Here is a 10,730-nt window from a genome sequence, read left to right as displayed (position 1 = left end):
GAATTTTCTCTTAATGTTTACATAACAAATATATATGTGTCAGATTTGTATTTTGTTGTTTAAAATCAAGTGGCCAGCAACATCACCATTGCATCACCATTCATCAATCCTTCATCTTTGCATTTCAGTTTACTTGATCACTGTTGTCACTTTTATAAACTACATTGATGTGCCAATAAATAGTCAATGCTCTGTTGTCATTTTTTTTATTTTTTGTTATCAACATTTTTTTTATTTTTCATACATAACACAACATAAAAAAACAATATATTAATAAAATAAAATAAAATAATAAAATAAAATAAAACAACAGACACATACTCAACATCTCAAAGTCCAGTCAAAAGGAGGGAGAAAAGGAAGGAAAGAAAAAAAGAAACCCACAGAAGTCACTCCTCCATACAGTCACATATTTCAAAGAGAAAGCACTGCCAAGCATCAATGGTAGAAGGCTTGGCTCCATTGATTCGTGCTGTTGTACATTCACAAGAGACTATTTGCAAGAGGCTACGGATCCAATATGTTTTCCCACACATATGCGGTGTAAACCAGTTCTGTATTATTGTCTTCTTCGCAGCTGTAAAACCAGCAAACAACATTCTCTTTTGCATCAAACTTATACAAAGACCAGAATCATCATTAAGACACAAACTTGGGTTAACTGACCAATCAATTTTCAGTAAGGATGATAAAACCAGGTTTACATGTGTCCATAGACTGCTAGTAATAGGAAATTCCCAAAACATATGCAGAAAAGTACCTGATGATGTAGTATTACATATATGGCAGTTGAAATTTGATTGTAGTTTCATTTTGAATCTTTTGTAAGGAGTTATGTATGCTCTATGAATGACTTTGAAGTGAATAAGACGATGCGCCAGATTTTTAGATGTTAAACTGAGATTAGACCACACCCTCTCCCAGTCGACAGATAAATTAAGGTCAGATAATTCCCTATTCCAAATAGTTTTAATAGAAAGAGGTTTTATAATGCAATCAAGAATCTTGTGATATATTAAAGAAGCAGATGGCCGACCAGCAGATGGTGCAATCCAGTCCCGCATAGGATGAGAGGAAACGGGAGAAGACCAAGGAACGCCATACACTTTGAGAGCGGAACGTAATTGAAGAAAGACAAAATATGCAGATACTGGAAGACAAAATTTAGTTCTTAACGTCTGAAATGAACATAGGCCCTGGTTATCATATATATCACCGCAGGTGTTTACACCTAAAGAAGACCAAGAGGGTTGGACAAATGGGCGATTTCCGCATACAAAATTAAAATTGTGCCATAAAGGTGTACTATTACAAAATTTGAAGGGTCCTCCAATCCGACGTTCAACCGTTTTCCAGATTTTAATAGAATTGGCCACAACCGGACCAAATTTATAATTATCCCCTTTTTTCCCTGTGCCAGTAAATAAAATATCTTGGAGTCTATTTGGTTTAACCTTGTCAGCTTCAATCACTCTCCAAGAAACTGTAGATTGAGGATCAACCCAAGTATGAAGAGCCTTAAGCTGGAACGACCAATAATACAGTACAAAATTTGGTACAGCCAGTCCTCCTGCACTATTAGGATGTTGTAATGTGGTAAGTTTAATTCTGGGGCATTTATCATTCCAGATAAATTTTGTGATTATGGAGTTAATCTCCTTAAAGTAACCTGGAGGGGGAGAAAGCGGTAGCATAGAGAAAAAAAATTTCAATCGAGGTAGCAAATTCATCTTAACAGTGGAGATTCTTCCTTGGAGGGAAACGTTAAGATTCTTCCATCTTTGAATGTCATTCTTGACCTTAACTAAAATATTATTAAAATTGTCCCTGGCAATCTTATGAATGTTTTTATATATGGTAACGCCCAGATAGGTGAAAGAGTCCTTAATAGGGATGAATGAGGGAATAGAATAATTAACTTTAATATTGTTAATTGGCATTAAAGCAGATTTGCTCCAATTTATTTTATATCCTGATAAGATACTAAAATTATCAAATTCCTTAATTATATTAGGGACTGAAACATCAAAGTGGTCTAAATATAGAATAATATCATCAGCGTATAACGAAATACTATGATTATGATCATGAATCTTAATCGATACTTCAGACTTCCTGATGGCTTGTGCTAAGGGTTCAAGAGATAGACAAAACAATAAGGGGGAAAGCGGACAACCCTGCCTCGTTCCCCGCTGTAAAGGGAATGGGGGGGAAATAACATTACCAGTTATGACTGATGCTGCAGGTGAGTGGTATAATGTCTTAATCATAGAAATGAAGTGTTCACCGAAGCCGAAACATTGCAAAACTGCCCACATATAATTCCACTCTAGCCTGTCAAAGGCTTTTTCTGCATCAAGTGAAAAGACTGCACAAGGGGTTGGGTGGGAGTCTGCAAAGTCAAGAATATGAAGGAGTCGACGCATATTATCAGATGCATTACGCCCCTTGATGAAACCAGTTTGGTCCTCCTTGATCAGACTATGAATTACCTTCTCCATACGGGAAACAAAAACTTTAGCATAAATTTTTAGATCACATGAGATAAGCAAAATTGGTCTGTAGTTGGAACAATCTAATGGATCTTTCCCTTTTTTAAGAAGTAATGAAATCAGTGATGTTTTTTGATCTCTATGAAATACCCCATGTTCAATTGCAAAATTAAATGAATTAAGCATAAGTGTCCCTACCAAATCCCAAATTTCTAAATATAATTCCGGGGGGAGACCATCTAGGCCCGGGGATTTGCCCTTCTGAAGGCTTTTTAAAGAGACATGGAGTTCCTCCAAACTTAATGGGGCCTCCAAAGATTCTTTATCCATCTGTGAGATCCGAGGCAGTTCCAATTTATCTAAATACTGCTTACAGATTGATTCATCAAAATCTGTTTTGGCTTTATATAGATTTGTGTAGAAACCTTTAAATATTTCATTAATTGCCACAGGGTTTGTAGTGACCTGATCATCTGATGATTTTATTGCGCTAATATATGCCTTAGACTCGCATTCTCTCAACCTAAGAGCCAATAAATGACTAGGTCTCTCCGATTCAAAATAATATTTTTGCCTAGTCCTATGTAAAATAAATTCCGCCTTTGATTGTGAAAGCAAATCATATTCTTCTTTTAAAGAGGACAACTGTGTAGCCTGTTGCTCCGGAAAATTTTGTTTTTCTAGGTTGGATTTTATTTTCTAATTGTGCAAACTGGCGGGTTTTCGCTTTGGCAAGAGTAGAAGAGAAAGATATACAGAAACCTCGTATAGCGCACTTAGTCATCTCCCACAGTTTTTGAGGATCCACACCAGAGGGCATATTAATTTCAAGAAACTCCTTAATATATTCTTTTAAAGAAGTAATGAAAGTCTGATTACTTAATAATGATACATTAAAGCGCCATCTGGGGGACTTGGCTTTAACATCGGAAAGAGGAACACTGCATAACACAGCAGAGTGATCAGATAATAAAATTGGTAATATAGAGATGGAGGAATCAGACGAAATTAAAGATGGGCTGAGAAATATGTAGTCTATCCTAGAGAAAGTCTTGTGTCTATTAGAGAAAAAAATGAAGTCCTTAGATTTAGTATTCTGAATTCTCCAAAGATCGATTACATTAAGCTCAGTGATAAATTTATTCAGTAATTTAGAGGATGGATTGCCTGTTGTATCAGATTGAGATTTATCTAAAGCGGGATTTATGACAGCATTAAAATCCCCACCCACCACTAGAGGGCAATCAATCTGCTCAAGCAGAGTTTTGGAGATCTGTGAAAGGAATGCACTGTCTGCCTCATTCGGACCATAAATAGAGACCAAGGCTAACCTATTATTATATATTTTGCATCGGATAAAAACAAATCTACCCTTCTCATCACTACCAAGGTGTTCAATTGTTAAATTTAACTTCCGGTTAACAAGAATAAGCACCCCCTTAGTTTTATTTTGAGCGCAGGAAAAAGCTGCTAATTTGTAATACTTATTCTGGAAACGTGCCACGTCGGATTGCTTTAAATGTGTCTCTTGAATTAGGGCACAGGAAATAGATTTACGATGTAAATATTCTAACACACGAGTTCGTTTAACAGCAGAATTTAACCCATTCACATTTAGTGATAAAATATTTAGAGTATGCATTGAATATATAGCGTGTAAACGTTGACGTGTATTTTAGATACCAAACCTCCTAGATGAAAAATCCCTTTAGAAATAAGGTAAAATAAATTAAAGTATAAATGTCTGTTGTAAAAAGTAAAAACCACATAAAAACATGAACAACCGACAACCTTAAAAAAGGAACAACTCAGACCGCACATTACCGAGAACATAGGTCTGACTGAGCAACAACAAATAGTGATGGTTCGTGACCGATCCACTCCAACGCAGGACATGTCTCCCAAAAAGCTCGTACTGCGAGAAAAAAATATTTTAAATTAAACCAACTCTCCATTAGTCCCCTCCAAAAAGAAAAAAGGGTTGTCAATCTTGCCAGCAATGAGATCGTTGTACCGAATATATAGGAAGTTAGGAACAATATCTCAGTAGTAGAGTGGAGAGAAGAAAAAAGCAAAAACCAAATTTAGTCAGCGTCCATGTCTGTTCTGCCATCATCAGCTCCTGAGCAGCTGGGACCATGTTCATCCCGACCATCAAACTCCTCCCGCCGGGCTGGAGAAACAGCGGCCGCCGTTCCCCCGCGCAGAGCCGCGGCATACGTCTTCTGCTGGGACAGGGAGCTAATAAAATCCTCCGCTTTTTGAGGGGAATCGAAGCTTTTATGTTCCCCCTTGTGCCGTAGTTTGATTACGGCCGGATAGATGAGGAAGGGCTGGAGACCAAGCGCTGTCATCTTCTTCAAAACCGGACCAAATGCCTTTCTCCTGATCACTGTAGCTGGACTAAAGTCGGGAAAAAATAGCAGTGTGACATTGTTCTGTGCGCATTTCACCGGATAAGCCTTTCGAGCACCCTTCAGGATATCTGATCTGTCATGCCATCTCAGTACACGGAAGATGAGGGTGCGCGGCCGATCGGAGACCCTCCCTCCGTCATATACGCGATGTGCCCGGTCGATCTCAATGTCACGGCCCTTCAAGGAAGGAATCCACTTACAAATATTAACTCTGAGGAAACCAGCCGCGTCGGATCCCTCAGCCCCCTCTGGCAGCCCCACCAGTCGTACGTTGTTCCTCCTGCACCTGTCCTCCATATCCGTCACCTTCTCGGTGAGTCGCTCCAGCTGATTTCTTAAGCCCGTGACTGTCCTCCTATCCTCACGTGCAGCTGCTTGAACAGAATCTACGCGGTCACGTGTCTGCTTCGCTGCGGTAGTTATGGTCTCAAACTCCTCTCTTAGCTCTTTAACAGACTTGTTGGTCGCTTGTTTGTCTTCACGCAGTTCGCGTAATGCTGGAATCAGCACAGAGTCCATCGCCTCTCTTACTGTCAAATTCACAACCGAATTCAACGTGTTTTTTTGCTCTTTAAATGCTAGTTCGATGCGGCTAGCAATAGCCTCGTCGAGGTCTTCTCTGGAGATGGCGGAATCTCTGAATTTTTTCTTCATTGGCGATTGCTCAATCTCTCTTTTCCGATCCCCTTTGTCTGCCTTAGCACTCATGACAGGTCCAATGCAGAGTGGTTCAAATTTTACTGACAGGATCATACAAAATATGGCAAAGTGAGCAGAGCGAAAGATTCAAGCCTGCATCGCCGTCGAAGGGTCACGTGATCCCTCGTCATTTTTATTTTTATGAGAAAACTATATATTCATTTATAGTCTTGTACAGAAAGTCATCAGCTTATGTATCCACATTAGTATGCACCGCGTAAGTAAGCTATTGTCTGTGAATGTGTGACTTCTGATTCATTAGCCGCTACAGGATAATTGCTAGAAAAATAACAAAGTGCAGTAGACGGTAAACCTATTTGTGCTATTAAACAATGTGTTCAGGATTATGACAATAAATGAAAATAAAATGATAATACACCAGTTTGCAACAGTAAAAATGATAAAATACACAACACACCTTATAGGCCTATGCCTTACGTGTAAAATGCCTTTCTGTAGGCAACCTTGGTTGCCCACTTCATATTTTCCTATGCTTCAGAGGTTTGCATAAAAAGAGTTCATTTGCATTTTGTTACATATCTGTGGTTGTCTCTGCCCCAGTTTCACAAACGGGGTTTAGCTTAAGCCAGGACTTGGCCTTAGTTAAATTAAGATATTTAAGCAACTTTTACAAAAATGCCTTAGAAGAAAACATTAAGGTGTGCATCTTGACACAGAAAAATGACACTGACATATTTTGAGATATATCAGAGCATGATATTTTCAGCTGAGACAGCTCAAACATGCATTTTAGTCTGGGACTAGCTTAAGCCTGGTCTGTGAAACGGGGTGTTTGTGTTTCCCCGCTGACTTAGGCCCCGTCCACACGAAGACAGGTTTCTCTGTATACGCATAAATTTTTTACAGTATAGGCGTTCCGTCCACACGAAACCGGCGTTTTCGAAGCGTGAAACCGATCATTTTTGAAACCGGGTCCCAGGGTGGATAAATTTGAAAACGGCGTTTTCATGTTTTCGTGTGGACGGCGAATCCGTATACGATGATGTCATCAGACCACGTCTCGCCCCTAATCAGACACCGCTACGTCACATAACAGCGACAACAACAACAACAACAATGTCAGACTACGTGCCTGTGTTCGTGCTGCAGAACCTACTGAGCTCATTAGTTTTATTAAAGCAAAATCTTCTGCTTTGTGTGTTAGTTTGTATTCAGCGCGCAAGGTTTACGCACATGGTCCAAGTCTTCTTCTCTGTTTTTTTGTGTATCTCTGTGGCAGAATTACAGCGCCACATATTGGTCTGGCATGTGTACTACATCGTTTTCAGTCGGTTTCAGTGATTCCGTGTGGACGCAGATATTTCCTGAGACGACTCCGTGTTTACGGAATTTGAGGCAAAAAAAAAGATTGGATACGGAGAAACCCGTCTTCGTGTGGACGTAGCCTTAGTTCTCCCCAGTCTAATTAGTTATTCTGTTCACCTGGTGTCTTAATTATCTCATTAGTTCCCTTTGTTTGGTTCATGTTTATAAACCCTCAGTTCTACTTAGTCTTGGTCTATTTTCATCTGTTAAGTTGGTTTCTGTGCCTGTTCTCATGGATTTATCTTATTGAAAGACTTTTCTTTGATCTCCTTTGTGCTCACAGAGTTTATATCACCAATGCGTGACACATTTCGTCCTGTTTTTGAGCACGAGTTCTCTCAATTTCTGTTGAAATGCATTCAGCATTGTTTTCAGGTGATTGTTTTCTCATCGGGAAACAGGCCCTATATGTGTCTTTGTGATCTGGATCAAATTCAAGTGAGCTTTAGGAAGAACAATATATGCACATGTCGCATATAAATGAACATGACAGAACACCTGACTGCTCTGAAATTAGGAAATTTAAGAGGAAGATTGGGGGGAGAAATGAATTGACTGTGTTTCATTTATCGCTAGACTCAGTGATTATTATTTGATAATATAAATGTTCTTTTCTTGCTTGCTGTATAATTTGTTAGTTATTTGAATTACTGTGGCGGTGTTATAATTAGAAACTTAAAATGTCTTCTTTTTTTTTATTAAAGGGTTAGGGTTAGGGTTATTAAACCTAGCTCTTACTAGGCATACTAGAAACTTCCGTTCAGGTGTGTTGAGGCAAGTTGGAGCTAAACTCTGCAGGACACCGGCCCTCCAGGACCGAGTTTGGACAGCCCTGATCTAGACTCTCAATGGATTAACAAAATTATGAGAAATAAAAAATATGTTCATTTGTGTTCTAAATAAAAGTCTTATAGGTCTGGAATGACATGAGGACAAATAAATGATTTTTTGTGTGAACGATTCCTTTAAGAAAGGAAGACCAAGAATGATGACTCTCCAAATCAGACAACTCCAAAGCTGATTTGAGTCCTGCAATGAAAAACACAGACATCAATGTTTACATAAAATATGAACACGTAATCATGCTGTTGCATCAAAATGTAAAGTAAACAGGCAAGAGAAAACAGAAACATTTATTTTCCAAAAATAACTCACAAATCTCAAAATAATTAAGTTATCTTATGTCTCTGGCTTTCAACATCTACAAAAACAAACATTCTTTTAGTCTTAGTAAAAAAATAAATAACATGGAATTATGAAATTAGTTAAATTATGAAGAGTATTTCCCTCTCTTCTGAAGAGGCTGAGAAAATCGCCTCACACACGCAGGCTTCTGTGTGCGCTGGCATTAAGATACAAGCTCAACAAGTCTGAAATATTACATGCAAAACATTACTTTTAACAATTATCACTTCATCAGCCTCAAAATAATTATGCTAGTCTTTATTACATAACACCGTTTCCTTTAGGAAACTACCTTCAGTTTAACCGTGAAAAATAAGATAAATTAACACGTAAATATTTTAATAACCGTCTATTAACACCTCAAAAAGTGCAGATAATGTAAAATCTTACGTAAATATGCAGAGGTGTAAAAAGTACTCAATGTTACTCAAGTGAAAGTAAAAGTAGTGAGTGAAAATTTTACTCAATTAAAAGTTAAAGTATCTGTCCAGAAACATCCTAGAGTAAAAGTAAAAAAGTACCACATTAAAATTGTACTTGAGTATTAAAAGAGTAAAAGTAACAGCAAGAATAAAAACTAGATATTCTTGTTTAAGCCTTTAATCTCTCACAACACAAAGTGAATAAACCACATACAAACGTTTTATCCTGCTTTAGAACTTTGTATTTACCCATCAAACTACAAGATACGCCTAATGCCATTATGCAACATGCTACTCAAAGTTGTAAAACCTCTGATTTAACTTAAGCAGAAGCTGATTTTCAAAATTGTGAGAGTCAAGCCTAGCTCTTTTAGGGCTTAAAAGCAATCCTGCAGTGCTGAAGAGCCTCTCACAGGGGAAGGAAGAGGTGTATTAGTCTTGATAGAGAGGCAGCAAATAGCAGGGAACGTGAGCAGAGACTCCCTGGTGTCTGAAACACAGGCCAGATATCCATCCAGCTGTTTGCTGGCTTCATGTGTTGTCGGCTTCAAAGCAGCAAAAAAAAAAAAATATCTTCATCAGATAAACTGTTGGGCAATTCCTTATTGTGGTCCAAAGGCTCCAAATGCAGTCTGATGTAGTCCAGGCCTACAAGCAAAGTGGGGAGACACAGAGAAAGGTTTGGTTGAGGGTTCTGGGAATTTTATGGGTTTTGTCATTAACTACATTTACATGCAGTCATCTACATCTAAATGTCTAAAACCATGCAAATCCCTTATTTTAGCATGAATTCTAACAGCATTTCCAAGCCACATAAGATATGCGAGTTTTGTTTCAAGAAACACTGAGGGACAACAACAACCTGCTGCATGTATACTATACATCAATATATTCATATTGAGATTACAGCCCAAGAACGGCTCATAATATTCATAAAAGGTGCACTTGTAACAGCAAGAACCATTTTCAGATGACTGAATGAAGCATTTATATAACGCTTTGTGTATTGCTGTACGCCCAAAGCGCTTTACAATCATGTGGGGAGGTCTCTCCTCAACCACCACCAGTGTGCAGCATACACTTGGATGATGTGACGGCAGCCAAATTACAACGACAACAGTGCGCTCACCACACACCAGCTACAGGTGTAGAGGAGAGAGAGTCATAGGAGTCATAGAGCCAATCAAGCGGATGGGGATTAATAGGAGGCTATGATAGACAAGGGCCAGTAGAGTGAATTTGGCCAGGACACCGGGGTTACACCCCTACTCTTTACGAGAAGTGCCATGGGACTTTTAGTGACCACAGAGAGTCAGGACCTCGGTTTAACGTCTCATCCGAAAGACGGTGCTTTTTGGCAGCATAGTGTCCCCGTCACTATACCGGGGCGTTAGGACCCACACAGACCACAGGGTGAGCACGCCATGCTGGCCTCACTAACACTAGATAAGGCTTTTAGATGGAAGTACCAAAAAAAAAAAAAAAGTCTGTTCGGTCATATTGGTATGGTTCAAAAGATGCCCAGATTAGAATTTTTTCCTTCAAGTTTGTTGCTTGCATTAATTTACCTAATGGTGGAGTCGCTGAAGTTTTAAGCTTAACTGATGGACACTAGACAGCAGCCACCCCAGCTGTGTACTTGTTTCCACTTGCAAGATGTTCAGTACTTTTGCAACTGGACGCATCGTGTTGGCCCACTCTGTCAAGAACAGCATTTCTGCTGGATTAAACCTACAGGAGAAATCAGCATGATCAAGGTATACAACAACCACAAATCAAAGTTGTTTACATAAATAGAGTGGAAAAACACTTACATTGGAACCTCGAGAAAGGGGCATATATTCCTAAGTGTGCCTTCTCCTGCTTCTTTGCAAGTTTGAAGGATTCTGTCAACCGCCATGAAAGTTGAATTCCACCGCGTTTGGTTTGGCCTTAAAAGCTCAAGCCTGCTTACTGCTTCAACAGCTTCAGCTGCTAGAGCCGATCAGCTGCTTTTATTCCATAAAGCTTGGCACTTGCCAAAGACAGATCTGTAGAGTTTCTTGAAGTGCTCATTTGAGAGCTTTTTGGGCATCAGTGCTTGAGACTAGTTTAAGTATGTGGCAGGCACACTTTTGATGTTTTGGTAGAAACAGGTAGAAACTTTTCTTTTGCAGGCAAGTGCAGCGGAATGTCTTTCAAGACTTTCA

This window comes from Barbus barbus (genome assembly GCF_936440315.1).
Source record: "Barbus barbus genome assembly, chromosome: 48".
Taxonomy (NCBI): Eukaryota; Metazoa; Chordata; class Actinopteri; order Cypriniformes; family Cyprinidae; genus Barbus; species Barbus barbus.
Note: the sequence above shows the minus strand (reverse complement) of the source record.